Source organism: Heptranchias perlo, chromosome 4, assembly GCF_035084215.1.
Source record: "Heptranchias perlo isolate sHepPer1 chromosome 4, sHepPer1.hap1, whole genome shotgun sequence".
Lineage (NCBI taxonomy): Eukaryota > Metazoa > Chordata > Chondrichthyes > Hexanchiformes > Hexanchidae > Heptranchias > Heptranchias perlo.
In genome coordinates this window covers 38,995,812-39,023,358 of record NC_090328.1, presented here as the reverse complement: position 1 = coordinate 39,023,358, position 27,547 = coordinate 38,995,812, and the positions used below count along the sequence as shown (strand labels likewise).

Here is a 27,547-nt window from a genome sequence, read left to right as displayed (position 1 = left end):
ACAAGTTTAAATTGGTAACCTCTAGTCACTGACTCCCCAATCAAACAAAATGGTATTTCCTTATCCACCCTACCAAAACCCTTCATAATTTTAAAAACCTTCTTTTACCATTCTCTGCTCCAGTGGAAATAGAGCTGGTATCTCAAGTCTCCCTTCATAACATTAGTTCCACATCCTTGGTTTTATCCTGGTGAATCTATGCTGTACACTCTTTATGGCTTTAATGTCTTTTCTATAATGGGGCAAACAAAACTGCGCACAGTCCTCTACCTGGGGGCTAACTATTGTACAAATTTATCATTACCTCTTTGCTCTTGTACTCCATCCTCCTTTATAAAACCCAAAGAGCTTTTGGTCTTTCTTATGGCTTCATCTACCTGCACTCGCACTTTCAAGGAATAATGGGCCCAGTATACTCAACCGCTTTTCACTATTAGTAACCAAAATGCAATCATAGTGGTACAGATTCCCGCTGACCCCATACAAGCGATGTGGCCTCCCACTAACCCCGCAAACTCTGACCAGATTGAAAGGTACCAACTGGCTCAAACCTGGTGCAAGTGCATTTTATGGGGCCATGCACTTTAAAGCAGGACATCACTGGAAAGAGATCAAGAGCAAAAATGGACCTTTTTCCCCTTTCTAGAAAAGGGACATTTATACGGGTTCACTGCTGCCCCCCGCTAAGATAACTTGACTCTACACAAACTAGGGAGTGAACCTGGGACCTTGGTGCTCTCTATGGTTCAGTAATGCTTTACTAATTATTTGAGAAATACTTTGGCACAGGAAACATTGATGTATAATGATGTAATATCTTAAGCTTTCAAGGTTAAATCAGTCCAGCATGTAACAATGCAGCATTGATTTAAAATGCAAACACAGCCAAATTACTTCACCCCCAATCTAAATATGATTTACCTACCAGCCTTATGATAAATGAACATCTAAATAGCCCTCAGGAGAAAATCTTTTAATTTCTTCGCACCTGTTCTGCATGATTTCTACAACCCCTTTTCTTCTTACTTTACTTATCATATATGCTCACACATAAGACTTTAAATTTATGGCCTAGTTTGGGGGTATGAGGCTCACCTTGTACCCAGAGCAATTTCTCTTCAGCTGGGTGTGGCCAGCACTAATACCATACCAGCGTATTTCTATCAGCTGTTACTGTCAGCTGCTGTAGTGCTGTTTTTCTCCAGCACTGTGACAGTTAAATGGCAACTTTCCCTCCAGACTTCTGATTGAAGTCCAGGCTTCTGCTCCTGATTTAAAATCAGACAACCCAGCAGGATTTTAATTCCCTGGTGGAAGTTGTGCAGGCGGGGGCCTAGGTGAAGGGAAACATTGTGTACAACATCTGCAGGACCCAGGAATAGATGTGGGAGAAGACAGCATACTTTAAGGAACTTGACAAGGTAAGGCTACACAATAGTACCACTTCTGACGAAAGGTCTTCGACCTGAAACGTTAACTCTGTTTCTTTCTCCACACATGCTGCCTCACTTACTGAGCTTTTCCAGCATGTTCTGTTTTTATTTCAGATTTCCAGCATCCACAGTATTTTGTTTTTGTAGTAGTACCACTTACTAGTTAGATGGCCGAGATCCATAAGATGTTGTCTGTCAACCTGTTTCACATTTACTCCTCGCCCATGCCAAGCCCTCACCCAACCTCACAGCTTTTTCATTGCATGATGCATACCCATGCTTTAGTAGGGCACACAGTCAAGATACAACTTGAAAGCCTTGCCTAGTCACATTTTCCAAGGGCTTAACACATAAAAAACATGATAATACAAACATGTCAACTTATTGCATCTACAATGGGCTTCAAGTTGTGCACATGGCAGGTATCACTGAGCCCTGTACTTTGAGAAAAGCACCTGTGCAATTAGATTGGGCAGTTACTGTGTGAAAGTGCCGGTGCTGTTGATGGACGCATCAATCACCTGCTTGATATGTGTTTGAGCAACACATTAGCTGATGCTCCAGTACTAGACAGGAATGAACTACAGACATAGCAGTTGACGGCAGTGGTGACTTTGCCAATCATCGGCTGTGCTGTCCCTATGTTGCAAGTTGCTGGCAAATGTCCTTGTTACAGATGGCAAAGCACTGCAGCTAGTTTCCAGCTGATCAGTAGGAAGCTGAGGCATTTGTCCTCTGTCATTGGTGGGTAGGTGTGCCAAGGTTTGTAAATGTGGTCTGGGCCTGCTGATCTCCCTGACATGGCTTCTTTCATCTTGTTCCACTTCAATCACGAAATACTACATTTGATGTACTTTAAAAACAAACTTATCTTAAGGAATGAAAAACAATTGGATCCCAATTTTTTTCCAAAAATAAATATTATTAATAAAAATGTCATTTTTAAAAAAAAATCTCCAGTAACAACACTGTACTACAAACATTGCAAAAAATGCAAAGCCTGTGGTAATTTAAGAGCTTCAATTATGGAGTTTCCCTTAGTGTCATTCCAAAAGGATTGCCTAGGTCAGAAGAGCTCTCCTGGTGCAAATCCTGCAGAATTGAACTAAGGGAAAGAATTGCAATGAGGGTTCACCTGAACGTCTGCCGTAACTTCAGCTGTTTATCATTTCTCGAGCATTTCCGTGAATCTTCTGCCAAAGTTATGGCAGATGATTGGGAGAACACCTGTGCAAATTAGTAGCGTAGGTGTTCATTTGAATCAAGTCTGGGACCCCAGTGAGGCTAGAGCACATAATAGGTACAAGCACATAATAAGACAAATGTTGCCATTCCTTCATCGTTGATGTATCAAAACCCTGGAACCCTTCCTAACAGCACTGTGGGACTACCTTCACCACATGGACTGCAGCAGTTCAAGCGGGCGGCTCACCACCATCTTCTCAAGGGCAATTAGGGATGGGTAATAAATACTGGTTTTGCCAACGTGCCCATATCCCAAGAAAAAAAACACTTGCACACCAAATGCAATATACTGCAGAATTGCAGTCCAGTAGGAAATGGATGAAGGGCTTGCTCTCCCAATTATGCACCCCCACTTGTTCTCCTGTCAGTGTCTTAGAATCTACTTCATACATATGATCTTTATGTCCATATGTTTTCATTCTCTTTGATTTACAAGATTCTGAGGGGACTCGATAGGGTAGATGCTGAGAGGATGTTACCCCTCATGGGGGAATCTAAAACTAGAGGAGGCATAGTCTCAGAATAAGGGGTCGCCCGTTTAAGATGGAAATGAAGAGGAATTTCTTCTCCCAGAGGGTCGTGAATCTTTGGAATTCTTTACCCCAAAAAGCTGTGGAGGCTGAGTCATTGAATACATTCAAGGCTGAGTTAGACAAATTTTTGATCAGCAAGGGAGTCAAAGGATATGGGGAAAAGGCAGGAAAGTGGAGTTGAGGTAAAAATCAGATCAGCCATGATCTCATTGAATGGCGGAGCAGGCTCGAGGGGCCGAATGGCCTACTCCTGCTCCTATCTCTCATGGTCTTATGGTCTTATGATTTGCTTTTATTTAAATTAAGTTGTGTTTTCACATTTATTTTCAATTTCTATAACCTATTGGGGGTAATGTTAACTTTGGGTGATGATGTAAAATGGTCGATATCAAATAAGCCGCCCATTATACACCACACCTGATTTCACTTTCCATTGAAGTCAATGGAAGGGAAAATCCAGCAGGGCGTATAATGAGTGGCTAATTCGGCATCGCTATTTTACATCCTTGCCCATAGTGTACCCTTTTTTACCTCCTAGCAATGAAGTGGAAAATCATGGCCGAGTAATCTAACATTAATTTACAGTTCAGAAAATTCCTGATGTCTAATCCTCGTGTGCACAGGAATGCTGAAGCAGAAAATCCCGGCTTTGGTTTCTTTTGTCAGAATGACAATGACTGCAAATCCATTTTATTGTGAAACCATAATTTACTAAATCATGCTTAATTATGAAGTTCTTGAAATGTACCTTGTGTACAAATGCAGCTTACTGTTCTTGCTTTAGATTGTACAACACAACAATTCAGTCACACATAGTCGGCAAGCACTTTGATTTTCTTTGTGCTTTGAAGTAATCATGCGCCAGGTTGGATTGGAAATACAAAACCAGCAACACTGACCTGGAGAGATGCAACAGGTACCTGCTTTCTGTAAAGACCTGCTGCACACAGCTAGAGCATATCTGGATATCACTGAATTTCTTTCTTTTAATACAGAGAAATCTCAAGTATCCATCAAAATGAAAAGATCCCCCGTGAGTAATAAAAATGGATGGGTAATCAAGAGTTGCTTTATATTTAGTCTGACACAGTGGGAGCACTTTCTGATTTGTTAAAGCCATGAAATGGGTGCAGTTGGGGTGTAACAGAGAGCTAAATTAGGCAGTTGCGTCTGATGTGTGCGTATTCTTGGCCCCAGTGGATTTTCTGGGTGGGTCTGGGGTGGGCGATCCCACCTGCAGCAGGTAGAAGTTTCATTTCTTTATTAAGGCGGAGCATGATGTCCTGTGCATGATTTCCTGGTGTGTGAGCCTACAAGAAGCCATGTGCAAGGCAGGCCCAGGAAATTCGGCAAACAAGATTTCTGGGGTGGACAGCTCAGGGAGCGGGTCATTTAAATGGTATAGAATAGTGAAGTACGTATTTTCAGCCATTTCCAGCTCATTTCTGTTCATTTTTTCTGCTGGTACTTAGGCTGTTATGAGCCTTTGTTCTTAATTTTTTTTCCCGCAGCACCATTACTGGCACCAATGGGTTTCCCAATGGGAATCTGCTGAGGAGACGAGGAAGAGGAGGACCCACAGAGTAATTGCAGACAGGTCAGTCCGCAGACGAGCCGCAGTAACAGTCAAAATATATCCCAAAGCAGCCATTAGATAGGTATGAGCACAGTAACTCAGAGAGACATACAGGAGCCAGATATTAGTAACTGACAGACAATGGGGCAAAGAGAATCAACAACTCTACAATAAGAGGCATCCTAGACACATTTGCAGGGCTATGGGGGAAGAGCAGGGGAGTGGGATTAATTGGGTAGCTTTACCAAAGAGTCTCCTTCTGTGCAGTATCATTCTATGACAATATGATTCTAAGCATTAAGAACAAGAGAAGTAATTGTCTGAATTTGTGCTGCTGGCAGGGAATTTTGTGCACCAGAAGCGCACATCATGAATTTAAGCCTGTGCTCCCAAGATTTTCTGTCCATAAAAATCAATGAAAATTAATAGGGGGAGCATGCACTGGAATTCTTTGGGCTCGATTTTACAATTGTGGCGGGTTGGCAGCGGGGTGTCGAAGGTGCGCATGGCAAACCCGCATGAATAAAACTTACCGTTTCCGACGCGATCGCATGTTGATTGATGATGATTAACGACCTCTCTGCATTTCGCACCCGGCAGCCAGTCTGATTGACAGGCTGGCTACCGTCAGGAGCTGCAATGCGAGGTGGGGGGGAGGGGGGCGGGAAAGAGAGCGAGACGTCATCCAGCGCTGGAACAGAGGACCGGGGAGGGGGGTGGAGAGGAGAGGAGAAGATCGGGAGGGGGGGGAGAGGGGAAGATCGGGGGAGAGAGGTAGATGATGGGAGAGAGGGGGAAGATCGGGGGGTGAGGGAGGGGAAGATCGGGTGGGGAGAAAGGGAAAGATCGGGGGAGTGAGAGGGGAAGATCGGGGTGGTGAGAGGGGAAGATCGGGGGAGAGGAGGAAGATGATGGGGGAGAGGGGGGAGAGAGGGGAAGATCGTGGGGGAGGGGGAAGATTGGGGGGGTGAGAGGGGAAGATTCGGGGGGGAGAGGGGAAGATCGGGGGTTGAGAGGGGAAGATCGGGGGAAGATGGGGGGTGAAGAGGGGGACATTGGAGGAAGATCGGGGACACATTATTCCAACTGTGGCCGAACCAGTGTTTTATAAAGCTTCATCATAACCTCCTTGCTTTTGTACTCTACGCCTCTATTTATAAAGCCCATGATCCCAAATGCTTTTTAACCATTTTGTCAACCTACCCAGCCACCTTCAACAACCTGTGCACATATACCCCCAGGTCTCTCTGTTCCTGCACCCCTTTAGAATTGTACCATTTAGTTTATATTGCCTCTCCTCGTTCTTCCTGCCAAAATGTATCACTTCACATTTCTCTGCATTAAATTTCATCCGCCACGTTGTCTGCCCATGCCACCAGCCTGTCTATATCCTCTTGAAGTCTATCACTATCCTCCTCACTGTTCACTACGCTTCCAAGTTTTGTGTCATCTGCAAATTTTGAAATTGTGCCCTGTACACCCAAGTCCAAGTCATTAATATATATCAAAATAAAGCGGTGGTCCTAGAACCAACCCTTGGGGAACACCACTGTATACCTTCCTCCAGTCCGAAAAACAACCGTTCACCACTGCTCTCTGTTTCCTATCACTTAGCCAATTTCATATCCATGCTGCCACTGCACATTTATTCCATGGGCTTCAATTTTGCTGACAAGCCTATTATGTGGCACTTTATTAAACGCCTTTTGAAAGTCCATATACACCACATCAACCGCATTGCCCTCATCAACCCTCCCTATTACCTCATTAAAAAACTCAAATCAAGTTAGTTAAATACAATTCACCTTTAACAAATCCGTGCTGGCTTTCCTTAATTAATCCACACTTGTCCAAGTGACTGTTAATTTTGTCCTAATTATTGTTTCTAAAAATTTCCCCACCATCGAGATTAAACTGACTGGCCAGTAATTGTTGGGTTTATCCTTATTTCCTTTTTTGAACAAGGGTTTAACATTTGCAATTCTCCAGTCTTCTGGCACTACCCCCATAACTAAGGATGTTTGGAAGATTATGACCAGCACCTCTGCAATTTCCACCATTACTTCCCTCCGCAACCTAGGATGCATCCCATCCGGACCTGGTGACTTATCTACTTTAAGTACAGCCAGCCTTTCTAGTACCACCTCTTTATCAATTTTTAGCCCATCCAGTGACTCAACTACCTCCTCCATGGCTAATTCCAATGGATGGTGATGAATATAACATGCTGGAGAGTTTAGAACTAGGGGTTTTAAAAGAGGTGGCTGCAGCAATAATGGGTGCATTGGTTTTGATCTTCCAGAATTCCTTAGATGCTAGAAAAGTCCCTGTAGATTGGAAGGTAGCAAATGTAACACCTCTATTCAAGAAAGGAGGGAGAGACAAAACTGGGAATTATAGGCCAGTTAGCCTGACATCAGTAGTAGGGAAAATGCTGGAATCTATTATTAAGGATGTAGTAACAGAGCACTTAGAAAATGATAATATGATTAGCCAGAGTCAACACAGTTTTATGAAAAGGAAATCATGTTTGACAAATCTATTAGAATTTTTTGAGGGTGTAACTAGAAGAGTAGATAAGGGGAACCAATGGATGTAGTATATTTGGATTTTCAAAAGGCGTTCGATAAGATGCCACACAAGAGGTTGTTACACAACATTAGGGCTCATGGGACTGGGGATAATATATTAGTATGGATTGAGGATTGGTTAACGGACAGAAAACAGAGTGTAGGAATAAATGGGTTGGCAGGTTGTAACTAGTGGGGTGCCACAAGGATCAGTGCTTAGGCCTCAGCTGCTTACAATATATATCAATGACTTAGATGCGAGGACCGAGTGTAATGGATCCACGTTTGTTGACAATATAAAGCTAGGTGGGAAAGTAAGCTGTGAGGAGGACGCAAAAGGCTGCAAAGGGATATAGACAGGTTAAGCGAGTGGGAAAGAAGGTGGCAGATGGAGTATAATGTGGGGAAATGTGAAATTATCCACTTTGGTAGGAGGAATAGGAAAGCAGAATATTTTTTAAAATGTGAGAGACTAAGAAATGTTGGTATTCAGAGAGATTTGGGTGTCCTTATACACAAAACACAGAAAGTTAACATGCAGGTACAGCAAGCAATTAGGAAGGCAAATGGTATGTTAGTCTTTATTGCAAGGGGGTTGGAGTATAAGAGTTCGGAGCTCTTGCTGCAATTATATAGCGCTCTGGTGAGACCACACCAGGAGTACTGTGTACAGTTTTGGTCACCTTACTTAAGGGAGGATATACTTGCCTTAGAGGGGATGCAACAAAGGTTCACTAGATTCATTCCTGGGGTGAGAGGGTTGTCCTCTGAGGAGAGATTGAGTAGAATGGGCCTATATTCTCTGGAGTTTAGAAGAATGAGAGGAGATCTCATTGAAACGTATAAAATTCTTAGAAGGCTTGACAGGGTAGATGCTGAGAGGCTGTTTCCCTGGCTGGAGAGTCTGGAACTAGGGTCATAGTCTCAAGATAAGGGGTCGGCCATTTAGGACCGAGATGAGAAAAACATTTCTTCACTCAGAGGGTTGTGAATCTTTAGAATTCTGTACCTCAGAGGACTGTGGATGCTCAGGAGTTGAGTATATTCAAGACTGAGATAGATAGGTTTTTTGACACTAAGGGAATCAAGGGATATGGGGATAGGGCAAAAAGTGGAGTTGAGGTAGAAGATCAGCCATAATCTTATTGAATGGCGGAGCAGGCTCGAGGGGCCATATGGCCTACTCCTGCTCCTAATTCTTATTTTCTTATAGAGTGTTTAATAACAATAGGAGAGACAGAGTCGGCAATGATATAACCCTTTATATCAGGAACAACTAGGAGGTTAGCAAGTTATTTTCTTAATGGCAAGAGACTGGAAAGTACTGCAGTACAAAGGGATCTGGGGGTCCTAGTGCAAGAAAATCAAAAAGTTGGTATGCAGGTGCAGCAGGTGATCAAGAAAGCCAACGGAATGTTGGCTTTTATTGCTAGGGGGATAGAATATAAAAACAAGGAGGTATTGCTGCAGTTATATAAGGTATTGGTGAGACCGCACCTGGAATACTGCATACAGTTTTGGTCTCCATACTTAAGAAAAGACATACTTGCTCTCGAGGCAGTACAAAGAAGGTTCACTCGGTTAATCCCGGGGATGAGGGGGCGGACATATGAGGAGAGGTTGAGTAGATTGGGACTCTACTCATTGGAGTTCAGAAGAATGAGAGGCGATCTTATTGAAACATATAAGATTGTGAAGGGTCTTGATCGGGTGGATGCAGTAAGGATGTTCCCAAAGATGGGTGAAACTAGAACTAGGGGGCATAATCTTAGAATAAGGGGCTGCTCTTTCAAAACTGAGATGAGGAGAAACTTCTTCACTCAGAGGGTGGTAGGTCTGTGGAATTTGCTGCCCCAGGAAGCTGTGGAAGCTACATCATTAGATAAATTTAAAACAGAAATAGACAGTTTCCTAGAAGTAAAGGGAATTAGGGGTTATGGGGAGCGGGCAGGAAATTGGACATGAAGCTGAGTTCGGATCGGTCAATGCCCTGTGGGTGGCGGAGAGGGCCCAGGGGCTATGTGGCCGGGTCCTGCTCCGACTTCTTGTGTTCTTTAGATTTGTGGTTGGGATCAGATCAGCCATGATCTTATTGAATGGCGGAGCAGGCTCGAGGGGCCGATTGGCCGACTCCTGCTCCAATTTCTTATGTTCTTCTTATGTTCTTATGTTAAAAAATTTGATCCAATAGAACCATAGAAGTTTACAGCACAGAAAGGGGCCATTCAGCCTATCATATCTGTGCCAGTTCTTTGCTAGAACAATCCAAAACAAATCCCACTGCTTCACTCTGCCCTTTTAAGATGCAATGGTCTCTGTCTCAACCATTCCCTGTGGCAAAGCATTCCATGCTCCAGCAATCCTCTGCATGAAGAAATCTCTCCTAACCTCTCTGCTCACTCTCTTGCTGACAATTTTATATTAATGAAACCTCATCATTGAATGGAAAAGTCTTTCTTTATTCACCCTATTTCAACCCAACATAATTTATTTTTAAATTCTAATAAATCTCTTCTTAGCCTTCTCTGCTCCTCTGGAAATTGTCCCAGTATCTCAAGTCTCTCCTCATAACTATAATTTCCCATACCTGTCATCACCTGAACTCACATCTTCCATAGGCATCGCATATCAAAACATTTAAACACAAACCTGGCCACTTACTGACAGCAGGCACATGGCAGTCATCAGTGACCCTCTACACTTAGGAAAATGCGATCCTCGGGTGACACAAGTGGCCAGTTTATGTTATTGGTAAGAAAGGACCTGACCATGTTTTTTTTTTTTATTCGTTCACGGGATGTGGGCGTCGCTGGCAAGGCCGGCATTTATTGCCCATCCCTAATTGCCCTTGAGAAGGTGGTGGTGAGCCGCCTTCTTGAACCGCTGCAGCCCGTGTGGTGACGGTTCTCCCACAGTGCTGTTAGGAAGGGAGTTCCAGGATTTTGACCCAGCGACAATGAAGGAACGGCGATATATTTCCAAGTCGGGATGGTGTGTGACTTGGAGGGGAACGTGCAGGTGGTGTTGTTCCCATGCGCCTGCTGCCCTTGTCCTTCTAGGTGGTAGAGGTCGCGGGTTTGGGAGGTGCTGTCGAAGAAGCCTTGGCGAGTTGCTGCAGTGCATCCTGTGGATGGTGCACACTGCAGCCACAGTGCGCCGGGGGTGAAGGGAGTGAATGTTTAGGGTGGTGGATGGGGTGCCAATCAAGCGAGCTGCTTTATCTTGGATGGTGTCGAGCTTCTTGAGTGTTGTTGGAGCTGCACTCATCCAGGCAAGTGGAGAGCATTCCATCACACTCCTGACTTGTGCCTTGTAGATGGTGGAAAGGCTTTGGGGAGTCAGGAGGTGAGTCACTCGCCGCAGAATACCCAGCCTCTGACCTGCTCTCGTAGCCACAGTATTTATATGGCTGGTCCAGTTAAGTTTCTGGTCAATGGTGACCCCCAGGATGCTGATGGTGGGGGATTCGGCGATGGTAATGCCATTGAATGTCAAGGGGAGGTGGTTAGACTCTCTCTTGTTGGAGATGGTCATTGCCTGGCACTTATCTGGCGCGAATGTTACTTGCTACTTATCAGCCCAAGCCTGGATGTTGTCCAGGTCTTGCTGCATGCGGGCTCGGACTGCTTCATTATCTGAGGGGTTGCGAATGGAACTGAACACTGTGCAGTCATCAGCGAACATCCCCATTTCTGACCTTATGATGGAGGGAAGGTCATTGATGAAGCAGCTGAAGATGGTTGGGCCTAGGACACTGCGCTGAGGAACTCCTGCAGCAATGCCCTGGGGCTGAGATGCTTGGCCTCCAACAACCACTACCATCTTCCTTTGTGCTAGGTATGACTCCAGCCACTGGAGAGTTTTCCCCCTGATTCCCATTGACTTCAATTTTACTCGGGGTGGTGCCACACTCGGTCAAATGCTGCCTTGATGTCAAGGGCAGTCACTCTCACCTCACCTCTGGAATTCAGCTCTTTTGTCCATGTTTGGACCAAGGCTGTAATGAGGTCTGGAGCCGAGTGGTCCTGGCGGAACCCAAACTGAGCATCGGTGAGCAGGTTATTGGTGAGTAAGTGCCGCTTGATAGCACTGTCGACGACACCTTCCATCACTTTGCTGATGATTGAGAGTAGACTGATGGGGCGGTAATTGGCCGGATTGGATTTGTCCTTTTTGTGGACAGGACATACCTGGGCAATTTTCCACATTGTCGGGTGGATGCCAGTGTTGTAGCTGTACTGGAACAGCTTGGCTAGAGGCGCGGCTAGTTCTGGAGCACAAGTCTTCAGCACTACAGCTGGGATGTTGTCGGGGCCCATAGCCTTTGCTGTATCCAGTGCACTCAGCCGTTTCTTGATATCACGTGGAGTGAATCGAATTGGCCGAAGACTGGCTTCCGTGATGGTGGGGATATTGGGAGGAGGCTGAGATGGATTATCCACTCGGCACTTCTGGCTGAAGATGGTTGCAAACGCTTCAGCCTTGTCTTTTGCACTCACGTGCTGTACTTCGTCATCATTGAGGATGGGGATGTTTGCAGAGCCTCCTCCTCCCGTTAGTTGTTTAATTGTCCACCACCATTCACGACTGGATGTGGCAGGACTGTAGAGCTTTGATCTGATCCGTTGGTTGTGGAATCGCTTAGCTCTGTCTATAGCATGTTGCTTCCGCTGTTTAGCATGCATGTAGTCCTGAGTTGTAGCTTCACCAGGTTGGCACCTCATTTTTCGGTACGCCTGGTGCTGCTCCTGGCATGCTCTTCTACACTCCTCATTGAACCAGGGTTGATCCCCTGGCTTGTTGGTAATGGTAGAGTGAGGAATATGCCGGGCCATGAGGTTGCAGATTGTGCTGGAATACAATTCTGCTGCTGCTGATGGCCCACAGCGCCTCATGGATGCCCAGTTTTGAGCTGCTAGATCTGTTCTGAATCTATCCCATTTAGCACGGTGATAGTGCCACACAACACGTTGGATGGTGTCCTCAGTGCGAAGACGGGATTTCATCTCCACGAGGACTGTGCGGTGGTCACTCCTACCAATACTGTCATGGACAGATGTATTTGCGACAGGTAGATTGGTGAGAACGAGGTCAAGTAAGTTTTTCCCTCGTGTTGGTTCGCTCACCACCTGCCGCAGGCCCAGTCTAGCAGCTATGTCCTTCAGGACTCGGCCAGCTCGGTCAGAAGTGGTGCTACCGAGCCACTCTTGGTGATGGACATTGAAGTCCCCCACCCAGAGTACATTTTGTGCCCTCCAAGTGGTGTTCAACATGGAGGAGGACTGATTCATCAGCTGAGGGAGGACGGTAGGTGGTAATCAGCAGGAGGTTTCCTTGCCCATGTTTGACCTGATGCCATGCGATTGCATGGGGTCCAGAGTCAATGTTGAGGACTCCCAGGGCCACTCCCTCCTGACTGTATATCACTGTACCACCACCTCTGGTGGGTCTGTCCTGCCGGTGGGACAGGACATACCCAGGGATGGTGATGGAAGAGTCTGGGACGTTGGCTGAAAGATATGATTCTGTGAGTATGGCTATGTCAGGCTGTTGCTTGACTGGTCTGTGGGACAGCTCTCCCAATTTTGGCACAAGTCCCCAGATGTTCGTAAGGAGGACCTTGCAGGGTCGACTGGGCTCGATGTTTTGCCGTTGTCGTGTCCGGTGCCTAGTGGTCCGATGCCGGGTGGTCCGTCCGGTTTTATTCTTATTATGACTTTTCGTAGCGAGATTTTACAACTGAGTGGCTTGCTAGGCCATTTCAGAGGGCAATTAAGAATCAACCACATTGCTGTGGGTCTGGAGTCACATATAGGCCACACCGGGTAAGGGCGGCAGGCTTCCTTCCCTAAAGGACATTAGTGAACCAGATGGGTTTTTACGACAATCCGGTAGTTTCATGGCCATCATTACTGATACTAGTATTTTAATTCCAGATTTTTATTTAATTAATTGAATTTTAATTCGCCAGCTGCCGTGGCGGGATTTGAACTCATGACTCTGGATTTTAGTCCAGGCCTCTGGATTACTCGCCCAGTAACATAACCACTATGCTACCGTACCTGATGTGTTTAGTAACACATCAGATACCTGTTTGATCCAATACCTGATACTGCAGGGCTCATTGGAATTGAACCATATGAATAACAGTTAAGGCCAGAAATGATCTTGTCCACCACTGGCAGAGCTCTCCCAATGTTGCAAGTTGGCTCCAAATGTCCTTGCTGCTGACAGCAAGTTCTGCCCTACTGATCTGAAGCAAGCTGAGCCAGTTTTCCTTAGTCATTGGCATCCATGTGTGCCCAGGTCTGTTGGAGGTGTCAGCTTTAGCTCAGTGGTAGTACTCTCCCCTCTGGGTCAGAAGGTTGTGGGTTCAATACCCCCTCCAAAGATTTGAGTATATAAATCCAGGTTGACAGTACTGAAGGAATGCTGCACTGTTGGAGATGCTGTCTTTTGGATGAGGTGTTGAACCTGGTCAATATTTATCCCTCAATCAACATCACTAAAACAGATTATCTGGTCGTTAGCTCATTGCTGTTTGTGGGACCTTGTTGTGCACAACAAGCTGCCATGTTTCCTACAGTGCAACAGTGACTACACTTGAAAAGTACTTAATTGGTTGTAAAGTGCTTTGGGACAGCCTGAGGTTTTGAAAGGTGCTATATATTTTCATCTAGGTCTGCTGAAATGGTCTGTGCTGGCTGATCTCCCTGGCAAGCCGCCTTTCATCTTAAACTAGCTCCAACATGGATCATTATTTCTGAGGCACATTAAAAACAAACTTATCTTTAGAAGGAAAAAAAAATGCTTCCCAATTTTTTTTCAGTAAATAATATTAATAAGATTGTCAGAAACCTCAAAAAAATCTGTAATAAAAATAACTAAAAAGGTACTGCAAATATTGCAAAGAAAAACAAAGCCAATTTAAGAATTTCTTCATCCATGGAGTTTACTCTGATCCAGAAAAAAGATCAAGACCAGCACAAATACTACACAATTGAACTATGTGTCTATTCAAACATGTCTGCATCAAATCTGAGGCATTAACATGGCTGAGGCACAACATGGACTCAAGCACTGTAACACACAAAATGCAGAATGGCGCCGAATTGCAGCCTAGAAAGAAATTGGCACAGGACCTGCTCTCTCAATTCAGTGCTCTCTCTGCCTTGATTGCACACCTGTTCTCCCAGCGCACAGCCAAAGTGTTCATGTAAAGGATTGAGTGGCAGACTCTGTAAGTAACACATGTTCACTATACCTTGAGAGACGTCAGAGTAAACATTGAGTAACAATATCCATATGATTGCTGGCTTAAGCTGCACTGAATTCATGCCTTTTACATTGGTTGACTGGACCATCTATTATTTTCAAAATGTACTCTGCTCTGTTTGAAAATCCCAAAGAATTATGCCATGGAGTGGCAGGGCACTAGTTCAGGCTTGTCATCCTAACGCTAATCATAGAGAGGCAGTGAACAGAGATCAGGAGATTCCCCAAAAGGAGAGAGTGGAAATTAAAAGGTGAATTGCTAGAGACGGCTCTTATGTATAATCTCAGTGGCTGGTTCCAAAGCATTGGTGATGGTCTTGGAGCAGATTTTATGCCTCTCTTCTCAGCTGGGACAATGTGTGGCATGAGGGAGACCTAGAAAGAATAAAGGGAAAATATAGAAAAAAATAATCTTAAAATTAAGACAGGCCAAAAAAATAATTAAAATTTCATGTGCGGTGAGGGCGCAGATTGCACCAAGTTTGTAAATAAATTTGTATATTTGGGGAGGGGGTTAAAAAGGGTCTTTCTGATCACTTTTTTTTCAATTGTCTCTATTTTCTTCATCGCTTATCCTAAAGGTGATGAATCATACTCGGGTATAACGTCACAAGCATAGGCGGCCTTAACCATCACCCAAGTTGCCATCCATAATGTCTGAGTGTTACTCAGCCATAGATATCTTCTTGAGTTCAGTGACGTCAGTCATTCCCAAAAGCAGTCTAAGCATCTTACTTTTTATGAAAGTTTGTCGGAGAAATGCCATAAGAATTGTCTTAAATGTGTCCTCAAAATGGAGTCAGAAGTCAGACTGAATGCTACAAAGTTAAGGGTTAAATCTAATTGAACCATGCAGGCTTATACAAATAAAACATTCTTTACCAAAGATAGAAAACAAGCTATGAAGACCACAGGGCCAGAGATGGCTGATTAAGCTGGGCATAAAGATATCCTGCCTTATCTGGACCTGTGTGTGACCCCTTTGTTAGCAAAGACCTGAGAAGCTAAGGAACAAATGATTAACCTGGCATGCCAAGGTACCGGCGATTCATTGACTTGGAGGCCATCAAGGGTACCAAGAGGATTACGTGAGGTGGCTGACACCAGAAGGGCTGAACTCTTCTAGTACATGTATCACTCAGATTGGTCAGTAGAATTGAGGGGGTTTCTTTAGAAATGAAGGATATACAAGATAGTGTTTTTGCACTAATGTCCAGTCTTCAGTTCTGGGTTTCAGTCCTCAGTCTTCAGTCCTTATGTTTTAGTTTAGTTCTAGTTCATTTAGTAGTCTTTGTAGTAGAAGGTGTAAAAGTACTATGGCTAGTATATGTAAAAGAGTATCTCTGTAAAATTGGAACGTGTATCTCCAACAAAGAGAGAGAGAAAGATTTCAGAAGAAACTTAACTGGACCAGCCATATAAATACTGTGGCTACAAGAGCAGGTCAGAGGCTGGGTATTCTGCGGCGAGTGACTCAACTCCTGACTCCCCAAAGCCTTTCCACCATCTACAAGGCACAAGTCAGGAGTGTGATGGAATACTCTCCACTTGCCTGGATGAGTGCAGCTCCAACAACACTAAAGAAGCTCGACACCATCCAGGACAAAGCAGCCCGCTTGATTGGCACCCCATCCACCATCCTAAACATTCACTCCCTTCACCACCGGCGCACCATGGCTGCAGTGTGTACCATCCACAGGATGCACTGCAGCGACTCGCCAAGGCTTCTTCAACAGCACCTCCAAAACCCGTGACCTCTACCACCTAGAAGGACAAGGGCAGCAGGCACATGGGAACAACATCACCTGCATGTTCCCCTCCAAATCACACACCATCCCAACTTGGAAATATATCGCCGATCCTTCATCATTGCTGGGTCAAAATCCTGGAACTCCCTACCTAACAGCACTGTGGGAGAATCTTCACCTCACAGACTGCAGCGGTTCAAAAAGACAGCTCACCACCACCTTCTCAAGGGCAATTAGTGATGGGCAATAAATTCTGGCCTTGCCAGCGACTCCTACATCCCATGAACGAATAAAAAAAAAAGTTAAAATTATATAGCTATACCAGACAGATAAAAGTGTGTCACTTAGATGTACTAGTTTTCCTGAGATCAAGAGAGGTGAGATCTTACCCAATTAATGCAGATACACCTATCATCATAGAGGGTGTATTTCCCCAGGAGTAGAGGAACCGGGAGGAACGGATAACACCTCTACAGATGGAAATTCATCACTCTGATGTTTTAGAAGGCTAGGACCATCTTCTCAGAGAAAGGTGAGGCAATTAGTTTATCCATTGCAGGCCATTAGGATGAGGTTGTCTAAGTCCAAGCACCATTCCTAACTACAAGCATATAGGGGGTATTTCTAACCTAACCCGCTTGTGGGGGGGTGGGGGGGAGTACCCATTTTACACCCCGCCCAATTTTGCTCCCCACTGACTTTGTTGTGTAAAATGGGAACCTAACTCAAACTCATCCATATCCCACCAGGCAGATTAGGTTAAAATTACCCCCATAGACTTTAATCTATTCAATAGACTGGCTATCTAATGCCAATAATGTCTAAGTTATCTAAGAAGTGTAATCCTCAATTAATTTCACCAGTTTATATCAATCTGAGACATTGATCTCAACTGTAAATTTGTAATCAGTAAGTAGTTAATGTTGAATTATTGTAACATAACTGAACTGCCCTGTAGCCTCTGTTATTTATTTTATCAATGAACTTATTTGTATGCTCAATGTTTAAGTTTAAGTGCTGGTAACAATGATTCTAACATTAATAAACAATTGTTAGTTCATGACTTTGACGCCTTCAATAATTAGCGAGAATGGATTAATTATTCACACAGTAGCTTGTGTGGATCTTGATGGTGGTTGGTAGCTTAAATGCTAATAGAATCTGAACTGGTTGATGTATAACAATTGGCAAGCTCAATTTAGGCTTCACTAACTTCTAGGTTTAGACTGGGTGGAAAACCCCAGACGGTTTCTTGACAACATGTTAAGGTGAAGGGTTAAGGATTAGTATGGTGGCCTTAATGAGTATTCTTGTCAGGGTATTAAACCTAGTGTTACATTTTTGGGGGACTCGTTGCCAGGATTTGAATCTCCCAAGATTTGTGGGGGCACTATTAAACTGGGATTAACCTTTTAAATGTATAAATTAACTTGAAGTCTTACTGTGCTCTGTCCAGGCATTGCCTATCACCCAGAGAGTAAAGTGTTCACATTTTTGGAGTGGGGCTTGAACCCATGAACTTCTGAATCAGAAGTAAAAAGTGCTACTTCTGAGCCATGGCTTAAGATGGGACCCACATATTTAAATTGGCGTTTGATTCTCTGAAGTCTTGAATTTATCTGTATATAGTTACACCTTATTGCAGTATGAAGTGGCAATGGTTCTGAGCCTAAACTAAACTGAAGTAGCCAATTAAAAAAATAGAACAGGAGAAAATAGAAGAGGTAAGAAAAGACCAATGGAGCCACATTTAAGGGCTATCATGTGTCTGCACTGTTAGAACTTGCAGTGAAGTAACCTATCAAACAGCAGGGCTTCCTAATTTGATGCTTAAAAATTGCAATAAAAATGGGCTTGGCTCCATCTTTTCTGGACCTTGAGTAGCTGAATAAATTGCCTTTGTAGTCAATTTAGTGCCAATCAGGGACCGATTTTTATCCAGAGACCAATTTTTATGATGTGGACCCCTTCTTAAAAACAGAGACACGGGGAAACAGCTAAGTTAAAGTGTTTAAAGTTAGTTTTGTAAGTAAAGAAAACTTGTTAGAGTATGGTATATTAGATATAAGGAGAGGTTTTCCAAATCCTTGCACATAGCAAGTTATTTTACTTGCCTGAGCATGGACTGGAAAATTATAGGTCTTCTTCTGAAGTGGCAGCCAGTAATGGTCAATCCACTATAAGTACAGAATTAGCTACCTACTCAAAAATGTCAATACATTAACATTCTTAAAACATGACAGCCTGCTTCTAACACTAAAGTAACTCTTCCTTTGATTTTCATTCCCCACAAGGCGAGGCTGGGAACACCGGGTGAATTTCCGCAGGGATTCTCCCGTTCATCCGCCATAACCTCAGGAGAAGCGCTGCAGAAACCCTGAGTTTCCGTGCCTCTTCACCCAAAGTTACAGCAGATGAGTGGGAGAACTCCCATGGACATTCACCCCCACAGTGTCTAGATTGGTCTGTGTCTAGACTGCCTGTGATTCTAAAGTACCATATTATTTACATTCCAAAGAATCCTAATACCGCGTCTAGTTTTGGTCATCTCACATTGTGAGGAACATAGAGGCCTTAACAGCAAGGAGGACTATTAGATTGATACCTAGTTTAAAGGCCCTCAGTTACCAGGATGGGTTAAGGGAGCTGGAGCTATTTATTTTAGAAAAGTGTAGACTTCGAGGAGATTTGGCTGAGGTCATTAAAATAATGAAAGAATTAGACTCGGTCCAAGTGGCTCGGGTATTCGAGCTTAACAAGTTAGGGAGGACCGGGGACATAAGTATACATTATGTAAACACTGAATTAGGTTAAATAATAGGACGTACTTCTTTACGCAGAGAGTCGTTGACCTCTGGAATAAGTTGTAGCACATGCAGTGAGCACTGCCAGCATTCAAAAAGGAGCTAGATGAGTTCATGAGAGTCGCTATCATAGCTACGTGTAGAAGGCAGGTGGTCATTCGGGGTTGTGTCACCCAGTCACCGTGGTCTCCTGGAGTTTGCTTAATTGCCTTTGTGGGTTGGAGAGGAAATTCCTGCAGAGTTGGCCTAAGATTTTTTTCTCTTTATTTTGCCTCTGCCAGGAGATTGCATGGGTGGAGTCAGGGGTGGGGGGGGGGGTGCGGATTGGAGGTGAATAGGTGCAGAAGTCACATCATGATAGAATGGATGGACCAGCTGGTCTCTATCTGAACTCTTTTGTATTTTTTTATGCTAACCCTCTCAACAACAGTAGTGCAAGACAGTTTAAATGGCGATAATAATGGTCTGATTGTTGTTCCACCTCCAGGTAATGACAACAATCAACATGCATCAATAAATTCAATTGACTAATCGGTTGGGGTCACGTCAGACTGACTCTTGTTAGCATTATAATTTAGTACTGATGCCGTCTTCCACTTTCAGTTTTCCTGATTGTAATAAGTTGATGAAAGTGTAGTGACAGATTACATTGACATCTTTTTGTCATACAAAAGCAATGTATTTGGCTTGACCTAATCAATAGATGCTTCAGATGCTTTCAAGTTCTTGTGAACTACAAATTAGATCCAATTGGGCTGGTCAATGTACACCATAAGTAATGAGGAGTGTAGAAGAGCATGCCAGGAGCAGCACCAGGCATACCTAAAAATGAGGTACCAACCTGGTGAAGCTACAACTCAGGACTACATGCATGCTAAACAGCGGAAGCAACATGCTATAGACAGAGCTAAGCGATTCCACAACCAACGGATCAGATCAAAGCTCTGCAGTCCTGCCACATCCAGTCGTGAATGGTGGTGGACAATTAAACAACTAACGGGAGGAGGAGGCTCTGCAAACATCCCCATTCTCAATGATGGCGGAGTCCAGCACGTGAGTGCAAAAGACAAGGCTGAAGCATTTGCAACCATCTTCAGCCAGAAGTGCCGAGTGGATGATCCATCTCAGCCTCCTCCCGATATCCCCACCATCACGGAAGCCAGTCTTCGGCCAATTCGATTCACTCCACGTGATATCAAGAAACGGCTGAGTGCACTGGATACAGCAAAGGCTATGGGCCCCGACAACATCCCAGCTGTAGTGCTGAAGACTTGTGCTCCAGAACTAGCTGCGCCTCTAGCCAAGCTGTTCTAATACAGCTACAACACTGGCATCCACCCGACAATGTGGAAAATTGCCCAGGTATGTCCTGTCCACAAAAAGCAGGACAAATCCAATCCGGCCAATTACCGCCCCATCAGTCTACTCTCAATCATCAGCAAAGTGATGGAAGGTGTCGTCGACAGTGCTATCAAGCGGCATTTACTCACCAATAACCTGCTCACCGATGCTCAGTTTGGGTTCCGCCAGGACCACTCGGCTCCAGACCTCATTACAGCCTTGGTCCAAACATGGACAAAAGAGCTGAATTCCAGAGGTGAGGTGAGAGTGACTGCCCTTGACATCAAGGCAGCATTTGACCGAGTGTGGCACCAAGGAGCCCTAGTAAAATTGAAGTCCATGGGAATCAGGGGGAAAACTCTCCTGTGGCTGGAGTCATACCTAGCACAAAGGAAGATGGTAGTGGTTGTTGGAGGGCATTGCTGCAGGAGTTCCTCAGGGCAGTGTCCTAGGCCCAACCATCTTCAGCTGCTTCATCAATGACCTTCCCTCCATCATAAGGTCAGAAATGGGGATGTTCGCTGATGACTGCACAGTGTTCAGTTCCATTCACAACCCCTCAGATAATGAAGCAGTCCGAGCCCACATGCAGCAAGACCTGGACAACATCCAGGCTTGGGCTCATAAGTGGCAAGTAACATTCGCGCCAGATAAGTGCCAGGCAATGACCATCTCCAACAAGAGAGAGTCTAACCACCTCCCCTTTACATTCAACGGCATTACCATCGCCGAATCCCCCACCATCAACATCCTGGGGGTCACCATTGACCAGAAACTGAACTGGACCAGCCATATAAATACTGTGGCTACGAGAGCAGGTCAGAGGCTGGGTATTCTGCGACGAGTGACTCACCTCCTGACTCCCCAAAGCCTTTCCACCATCTACAAGGCACAAGTCAGGAGTGTGATGGAATACTCTCCACTTGCCTGGATGAGTGCAGCTCCAACAACACTCAAGAAGCTCGACACCATCCAAGATAAAGCAGCCCGCTTGATTGGCACCCCATCCACCACCCTGAACATTCACTCCCTTCACCACCGGCGCACTGTGGCTGCAGTGTGTACCATCCACAGGATGCACTGCAGCAACTCGCCAAGGCTTCTTCGACAGCACCTCCCAAACCCGCGACCTCTACCACCTAGAAGGACAAGAGCAGCAGGCGCATGGGAACAACACCACCTGCACGTTCCCCTCCAAGTCACACACCATCCCGACTTGGAAATATATCGCCGATCCTTCATTGTCGCTGGGTCAAAATCCTGGAACTCCCTTCCTAACAGCACTGTGGGAGAACCGTCACCACACGGACTGCAGCGGTTCAAGAAGGCGGCTCACCACCACCTTCTCGAGGGCAATTAGGGATGGGCAATAAATGCTGGCCTCGCCAGCGACGCCCACATCCCGTGAACGAATAAAAAAAAAACCCTCTTACTGCATCACCTTCTTGTTTTACAAATAAGAACACTGCTTTGAAGTATAGCACAGTACATGCTGCATCTATGTTTTAGACCAAAGCATCACTCAGTGTACTTCCGTGCATCACTATATTGGATAAGTCCTTTACCCTTTAAATAGATTTGAAAAGCTAGAGACAGTAATATGTCTGATAATTCACTTCATTTATTATTAAAAAAACATTAATCTTAAACACCCATACAAAGCAGCGCACATTAGCCTTACATCTAACACTTACGTGCGTGGATATAATGAGGAATCATGAAGATGACTTCTCCAAGCCTTTCATGTCACTGGATATATTAAAGGTAGCAAGATTTCACTTTCTAACTAAGTAAAAACACTGTATTGCTTTTTTATACCATTTTATTTATGGTCTGCTTCCTGATGAATACAACACTATCTGATGTATTATGACCACCTAGTTGTTCGAACCGAACAGAGATGAGAGGCCCCATGCCTTTTCACACCATACTGTTACTTCCTATCATTGCTTTCCCTGAGCCATAGCTTTGTTGTAAACAACCTTTGATGCATGCTCTATAGCAACATATTGCCTTTTATATTGCGGCAATCTCCTCTTACACTACCCCCTGCTGTGATGAAAAGCCTGTGTTTTAAAAGCCTATGTATTTCAATCTTAATAAATCTTTAAGCTCAATATCACCCACCTAGCTTATTTATTTATATGTGCCTATCTTTACAGTACAATGTCCTTGGCCTGAAATTCATCCTTCTTTATAGTTAACAGCAACATTGAGGGGAAAAGCCAGGCTTTTCGAGACTACGAGTTAACCCATTTCTGACTACATTATTGTTATGTCTTTGTTAGAAATAAAAGTAATGTAAAAACATATAAATATTCTTACATTCCCCACTTTTTGGATCTAATTTAAGTAGAAACCCTCCATACATAATCGTCTTTGAGATCAGTTGTCCTTAATAGTCTTTGTTGTTCGGATAACATCCCCTGTCTGCCTATTTATTTCTTTAAACAGTCCCTTTCATTACTTGCATATTGTTTTATCAGGTCCCCACATTCTCTTTACATCAATTCACCTGATTTTCTTCCCGCATTTAGTAAAATCGTGTAGCATTTCTCTTAGCAGTGCATGATTACATCTTACATATATACAATTACATAAATCGGAAGACAAAGATACAATAGGAAAATTGAACAAAGAAGGAAAATTCCGAATCACGAATCACTCAGTCCATTATTTGGCCCTGCTCCTTGGCTCGGACATTTCATTAATTCATCATGGTCCAATTTAGTTTTGTTACATATGGAATCTTGCCTTGTTGCCTTTAACATGAGTCTGCAGTTCAAACAATTGCTACAACTGATGAAGGTTAATTTATTTCCTTTTATGTGGTCGCCAGAATAATGAAAAATTTAAAGTTTTGGGTGCATCATTCTGCTAGATAAATATCGGCCCACCTTGCACTGCCAATTGTCATTGGTAAGAGAAGCATTCAGGTACTCTGCTACCTCGTTCCTCACTGATCACAACAAAATCCATCAGAGTAGCAAGAAACATCCACGCCATTCTTTCAATCTAAAAAGAAATAACTCTTCATACGGGTTACAATTTAATCAGAAGTTAACCAAATTTATGAACTGAAAAGGGGAGGCTTTTCAACGGTGTGTACCCCGAAAGGGTTCATGGCAACAGCTTGCTTTAACATATCAGTCATTGGGGCAGCATTGAGGTATTTCAGAGACGCTCTTTCATGACCTGTAATAGCTTCAAAAGTCAAAAGGCGTTACTTCAGTACTTTTAAACACAGTTCCTCTAATTGCCATCAAAATTAGGGGTAATTTAAGATCTCAGTCTCACTGACTACTTTCTTCATCATAGTTTTGACTGTTCTATGTGTTCAAGCCTGACACTTGCGGATGCGATGGGATGTGTAAATTTTGTTCTGTCCCTAACATTGTGCACATTTCTTTCATGACTTAGCCCATAAATCATGCTCCATTATCCCTATCAATCACCTCGATTTCTGCACCTTGAAAGAACTTGTTACTCACCTCCTGACTCCCCAAAGCATTTCCACCATCTACTAGGCACAAGTCAGGAGTGTGATGGAATACTCTCCACTTGCCGGATGAGTACAGCTCCAACAACACTCAAGAAGCTCGACACCATCCAGGACAAAGCAACCCTAAACATTCACATCCTTCACCACCGGCGCACCGTGCCTGCAGTGTGTACCGTCTACAGGATGCACTGCGGCAACTCGCCAAGGCTTCTTCGACAGTACCTCCCAAACCCGTGACCTCTACCACCTAGAAGGACAAGGGCAGCAGGCACATGGGAACAACACCACCACTTGCACATTCCCCTCCAAGTCACACACCATCCCAACTTGGAAATATATCACCATTCCTTCATCGTCGCTGGGTCAAAATCCTGGAACTCCCTTTCTAACAGCACTGTGGGAGAACCTTCACCACACGGACTGCAGCGGTTCAAGAAGGCGGCTCACCACCAACTTCTCAAGGGCAATTAGGGTTGGGCAATAAATGCTGACCTTGCCAGCGACGCCCACATCCCATGAACGAATAAAAAAATACTTTCACAGTAGTGAGCATGGTGGTATCATTTTGAGCTGATACTTAAAAAACTATTACAGCATGTCTTTACATTCAGCAATTAAATGTGGTAAATAGAAGTAAGGGGTTAATTGCTCCTTCACTGAAAAATCCTTGGGGGTGGGGGAGGAGCTAGCCAGCACAATGGCAGTTTCAGACGTGCTGTTAAGTCAATTAAAAAAAATGCTTTGAAAAAGTTCAAACTGTAACTTTGTAAGTCTTCAAAGCTGTTCTGACCTTTTTTTAAGAAAAAACTCTTTGTGCATTTCAACAGTGGTATAATGTAAATTACAGTCAAAATAAATCCATACCACACGTCTGTAATTTAAAATGTATAAAGTCAAACACTTTTATGAAAGCACAAAGGTTTTCCTTAAATCTCACATAATCTGGGGGTATAATCTTAAAATGAACTAAACATAACTTTTAACAACAACATTCACGCTCTCATAACAACTCCAGGTATCTTAATCACACTCAATCATTCAAGCCATATTTGCTCTCATCCACCTTAAAATATTGACTCAATACTCAAATGTGACAAATTTTATGTGATATTCCCAAATCACGAGCTAGGGATTGTTCTCATAATTTACATAACCATTTTTTTTAAAGTGGCCACCAATAGAAAAGCAGTATTCATAATTTGATCATTTGGTCAGACATTCAGTCTGTAAATTTCAAATTTCAAACCCAAAAACAGAAGGACTCAATATCGCAAAAAATACACATTTGTATAAATAGACGGAGAAATCAATTAACAAACGTAAACCAGCATATGCTCACAGAAAAGATGATGATTAATATGCTTACATTACTCCTAATATCAATAACAGGGACTACAGAGGGTAAAACTGCTTTTAGTTCTGTGAGACACCACAGCATGAAACAATAGAAAGCAGCACACATTTAAAGGGACAGTACATGAAACACAACAGAAAGTTAGTCTTTGACTTCAAACCTGTTTTCTCATAACAATTTTAATCACTGATATTTGCTGTTGGCTTTTAATTTTTTTCTCTTCCTATATCTGTTCTTACTCTTTGCCTATCTAACAAAGGAACTTTTACATAACTGGTTGATAGCTTCTGCCATGAAGGGGCTAATACAAACTTATCAACCTCCTGCACAATTACTTGCCTTCCTTTCTATTGAACAAAGAAAGGGGTGTAATGGCATAGAGTACATGAGAAAGGGGGCACATTGGAACTCATCGAAAACTCCCGTAAATTTCTCAGTTGCTAAATCATTACAACTGCCTCTCTCACTCCTGCAAGTCCCAGATCATCCTCACACCTCTCACATTTACCTTTTTCATTCTCAGTTTCAAGACCATCCCTTTCTACAGAAACTTTAAATGCTTCTAAACAAGCTACTGCTGCTTGTTGGTCAACAATCTCACCTTTAAATTACTGGATTTCTTTCTCCTGTGCTTCTTACTTTCCACCTAAAACTCTGCTTTGGGTTTACGCCCTCTGGGTTTCGGTGCCCCTGAGGGCCCCTCCAAAGACTGCTCCTCTGCACCTGTGCACGGGCAGACTCGGCCACCTGGAGAGGAGGCAGCATTGTGGGTATTGGTTGAAAGGGGGGCATTGGGTGAGACATGGGGTGTTTTGAGTGGCGTCCCCACTTCCATGTCCCCTTTCCCCATCATCCCGCCCCTGGGCCAAGCCCACACCACTCCTAACATTCTGCTGGATGACAGTTTGGAGGACATGTGTGAAGCCTTGTAAGGCCAATGCTAGTGTATCTGCCTGCCTGTTTAAGGTGGCAGAATGTTGTTCACCCTGAGTCCGAACGGCCATTATCAGGGCCTGAATGGACTCATTTGTGAGCCATGCTTGAAGCTCCATGGAGGCTAGCCTTCCTTCCATCGCAGACATCCCCGCACTTACCCATGACACTATCTCAGAGATGCCCTCGCGTCCCTGTGACACTATCTCAGAGATGCCCTCACATCCCTGTGACAGTGTCTCAGAGATTCCCTCCCGTACCTGTGCCACCATTCCACTCATGCAGGAGCTGGACTCCTCCATCCTCTGCGCGATTGTGGAGAGTGCACATGGCACCTGTTCCAGCACCTCGCAAATGAGCTGCTGCCCATCGATCATTCTCCTTTTAATGGATGGCCCCCAGGGTTCAACATCTGTGTCCAGCTGAGCAGAGCCTGGAGAAGAGTGCTCCCACCGATGCGGACTCTCCACAGCTGCCCCTGCCGCCAGTGTCTGCTCGTGCTCACATGTGTGCGGTAACTCACCATGTGCGACCCCAATTAACTGCGGACGGGTCCCACCGAGATGTGTGTATCTGCGCTGGTGGATGGCTCGCTCAGATATGACGGTGCCTACTCAGAGGCCAGCAGGTCCTCCAAGGAAGCACCCTCTGCCGTTACAGCGGTCGCTGAAGGTCCTGTAAGAGAACAGAAGTCAATATTAAGCATGATCACAGATGTTGAGGTGCTGAAGATGACAAGGCATGTTAACATCAATTCATATTGTGTGTGCTGAATGTTAAAGTTTTGTCACCAGACGTTTGTCGGGTGCTAGTCTCGGTGGCCCTGGTGGACAGGCTCTCGAGGGTGCGGCTCTGCTCGAGCGCCTCCTGCTCCGCGTCTGTGAGCACGACTATCTGTTGTGGCCTCCCTCCGATCCCCACCCTTTCCTGTGCATTCTGAGCTTGAGTGAGTAATGATGATGTGGCCAACCGGTTTGGGTGCGGCTGACCGTGAAAGAGATGCATCAGAGGGTGAGTATGAGACAGAGCCTTGACATTGTATGAGGATTGGGTTGAGTGGTAGTGGTGGGGTGAGTACTGGGGAGGTGAGGAAGTGGTGAGGAAGTGCAGGTAAGTTGAGGATGAGCTTTGAGTGGGTGTGAGGAGTGATGTGATAGAGTAGTGTTGGCAGTGCAGAATGAGTTGGGGGGTGGGAGCTGTGATGTGGAAGACGAAATGTAGGAGAATGAGTAA

General features: G+C 44.4%; 1 long non-coding RNA gene across 2 annotated transcripts in view; it reads right to left on the bottom strand.

Moving 5' to 3' along the window:
- The window catches only part of LOC137320474 (uncharacterized), a 117,347-nt gene extending 90,364 nt beyond the window's left edge, over positions 1-26,983 (bottom strand). For both annotated transcript variants that reach the window (XR_010962537.1, XR_010962538.1), the window contains exon 1: positions 26,838-26,983. This is a non-coding gene — a long non-coding RNA (uncharacterized lncRNA). The remainder of the gene's footprint in view (positions 1-26,837) is intronic.
- Positions 26,984-27,547: the final 564 nt, after the last annotated feature.